Source organism: Camellia sinensis, chromosome 1, assembly GCF_055761805.1.
Source record: "Camellia sinensis isolate YWXY chromosome 1, ASM5576180v1, whole genome shotgun sequence".
Lineage (NCBI taxonomy): Eukaryota > Viridiplantae > Streptophyta > Magnoliopsida > Ericales > Theaceae > Camellia > Camellia sinensis.
The window spans coordinates 134,334,474-134,338,203 of NC_138961.1; the positions used below are offsets into that span (position 1 = coordinate 134,334,474).

Below are 3,730 nucleotides of genomic sequence, written 5' to 3' on the forward strand. Positions count from 1 at the left end.
TGACAACCCTGCCACATATAATATTTTATATTTAATTAGTCGAGGTGATTTTGATTTTAATTAATTATTGTTTTAATCTAATTACGGAATTGATGAACAATATTGGTAAATTGATGAACAATATTGGTGTTGATTTGTATATAATTTTATTAAAGAGTTATTTTGGAATCAGAAATTAAAAGTTTAAGTGGCTCAAGAAGGTAAAATTGACGAGTTGAATTATTTTAATTTTGAGTTTCGGACCATTTGAGAGTTTAATTAAATATTCGATTTAGTTTAGTAAAATTGAGATTCGATTAATTAGGTCCGAATTAAAGGTAATTAAGTTAATTAAATTATGAGGATTGAGAATTGTGATTATTACGAATTAAATCTATTTTTGAGATATCCAATTTGAAAATGTAATTTATTGATGAAAATTTTGAGTATGATCAGAAATTGAAGGCCTAAATGATTTGAGAAACAAAAATTGATAATGTCAATAAGCTTAATTTGATATTGGAGCTTTTTGGAAGTATGATTAAAAATCTGATTTAGAATGATAAAGATTAAATATAATTAATTAGGTCTTAATTGAAGTCAACTAGACTAATTAAATTATGTGAGATTTGTGATTAGTTATGATTAATTAAATTATGGTCAAGATTAATTAGTTTTAAGGAGTAATTAATTAAGCTAATTTTAATCAAAGATTAATCTCAATTAAGCATTCTAAAAAAGATTAATTAATTAATGAAAGAATTGATGCACTACTACATGGGCTCATATTGTAAAGACAAGTGTCCCGCTAAATAAAATAAAAAAAGAGAGAGAGAGAGAGAGAGAGAGAGAGAGAGAGAGAGAGCCTCATTATTTATATACACATTGTAGAAGAACGGAAGAAAAAGAAGAAGAAAAGGAGAAGCGTAGAACTCAACCACATTCTATCTTGAAGACTAATGGGTAAGAAATTCCATCCTCTTTTTAATGTTGTTTAATTAATCTAGACAAAATTAATTGAAGGTAGATTTAAGAAAATTAAAATAGAGATTTGAGGATTAATTATATAAATTTATAGAAATTGGGTCTTCTATGTTCAATCAAGTTAGGTGTTGCAAAATATGAGTTATGATTCTTTAAACTTGTTAAGTTTGAGTTTAATTTTGAGAATTATTCTTGAATTGAGTCCTGTAAATAGCATGCAACAAGACTTATTTGAAGATTTGATCCATGCAATGGAGTTAGGTTCAAATTTGTATAAATTAATTTAGAGATTAATCACTTTGGGTTTGAAATTAGTTGTCTTAATATGAAATTAAGTTTCAATTGTACATGCATTTTGAAAGTTTAATTCATGTTTTAAAATTTATGGGTTTGAAATTGGATTTAATATGGAGAAAATAAATTAAATCTAAATCTGGACAAATTTGGATATAAATTATAATATATATTTGAGAATCAAAAAATTAGTTTGATTTAGATTTAGATTTAGATTTCTTACATGTAAATATTTTTTAAAGGGCTTTATAGTTTTAATTTATGTTTTATAAAACAAAGAAAGATGAATGTTGGGATTATTATATTCATGAAATTAATGATTTTGATCTTAATGATCAAAGAGATTTTTGTATTAGAAATTAAAAAATTAGTCATGGGTTCATCTTTATTAATAAAATTATATGTTTAAATTGGTTCATGCAAGAGTCTAAGTTTTGAAAATGTGTTTGAAAATTATTTTGCTAGTTTTGAAAGCACAGAAAATTTGTTGGCCGCTCGAGCGAACATTAAGGCCAACCAGTATTTTTACAGAGTTTTGCAGACCGTTCGAGTGACCAAAGGTGCGCTCGAGCGGAGACTCTATTTTCAGTAATTTTTGACTAACTCTTTTAATTGCCTATTTGCATCCTCATGACATTCTAAGTATTTTTAGGCACCAATTGGACTCATATAGTCATGGAATAAAATAGAAACATAAAGAGTGTTGAATTAAAATGAAATAAGTATTGAATGGTGCTTCTATTGTATCTTTGTTGTGTGATTTGTATAGGTGAACGTCCGAGGCCTTATATCGACTTAACCCACTGTGAGTAACAATAATGTAAAGATATGTTCAAATTGTATTTATTTTCTGAATGATAAATTATATTGTTTCTGAACGATTACTTTTTATCAATTGAATGATGATCCTCTTTTGAATTGTATTCATGGCATCCATAGCGTATTGTTATTGTTATTGTTATTGATGTCACTATTGTTACAGAGATCTGTGTTAGTTCCAAATCTTGGAACTATTGTTATTGTTTGATGGTCATCAATTGATTGTTCGGTCTTTTAAGACCAAGTGTATCGTTGCTATCGGATGTACCACGTATGACTTATATAATTATTGATTGATTGAATTGAACGATTGATTGACAAAAGATATTGATTGAAAATATGCTATTGATAATCGATTGTTTCAAAGACTAAAGGACATCATTCTTAACCTCTTTACACATTTGTTATTCACTGGGCTATAGCTCACAGTTTACTATATATATGTAGGTGGCCAGGCACCGAATCAAAGATAGAGGCATCAACCCGAACTTATGTTTTTGTCAAGCCAGCCATTGTGCCTCATAACGTGGTTCCGAACTTGCATGAGTCAAGGCTTTTTGGATTATTCAAATTCACCCTTTTGTCTTTGCTCAATGTAAAGAATGTTTAAGACTTTTGTGTATACAGTTTTTGATGATGGGATTATGTCTCTAACTTGCATATTGTCTTGCATATATATTTTTGGTATAAGTGGTTATGAATATGGCTATGTACGTGAAAGTTTATTTTCATTCAGGTCCTCATAGCTCATTGGACATTATCTTATTATTGATTGGCTTTCGCCAACCCCCTTTATACTGTATTATTATCATTATTGTTAAGCAGGCCTTTAGTAATCACGAATTACTAGCCGATTATAGCGCTAAACTTATAGGGACAGGTTTGGCTCATGAGAGAGTTATAGCTATTTTAGTCTATTTTATCTTTATTAGTTATTTTAGCTATAAAAATATTATCAGGAAAAAATATATATATATATATATATATGCCAAACAGGGCCTATGTGTTTGATGAAATTAATTTTTTACATGGATGTCCTATGTTGTAGGGCTTACGATGTATTTGAAATTAACTCAATCATGATCAATTCTAACTTTTTGGACTCAAAAGCAAACCAATCATGCACTAGAACCAACCCAACCCAACCCAATGTAGCTTGGGTTGGTGTCCACTATATTTAAAACAAGCAAATCAATCAATAATAAATAATTAAAATAAACAAGTCTTTAACTTTTAAACATGACACAAACAAAGAGAAAAATATTGTTTAATACAAGTCAATACAAATTAAATCCAACTCAAGCTTAAATATAATTAATACAAATTAAATCTATCAATACAACGAATACAAATTAAATCAACAGCGAAACTTGACTCAAGCTTTTTGTACTTCCTTCGTTTATTAATAACTCCTATACATGGAAAATTATTAGGGGTAATCAAATCCTTTGCAATAGAGCAATAAGTTGGAAGCATGTTAATATAAATAAAATTTTAATATATATATAAATAGGTTCGGTTCTCGGGTTGGTTTGGTTTAGGTAAGGCCTAAACAAAAAACCAACCCAATCCTATCGGTTTGATAATTTGAAGATCTAGAACCAAACTGATGCATGCAAAAACCAAACCAAACCAAAAAAGTTGGGTTGGTTGG

General features: G+C 28.4%; 1 long non-coding RNA gene across 1 annotated transcript; it reads left to right on the forward strand.

Moving 5' to 3' along the window:
- The first annotated feature begins 807 nt into the window (after window positions 1-807).
- On the forward strand, window positions 808-2,779 carry LOC114282494 (uncharacterized). The gene is made up of 3 exons (XR_003636259.2): window positions 808-942; window positions 2,027-2,062; window positions 2,524-2,779. It is a non-coding gene; the product is annotated as an uncharacterized LOC114282494 (long non-coding RNA).
- The last annotated feature ends 951 nt before the right edge of the window (window positions 2,780-3,730 follow it).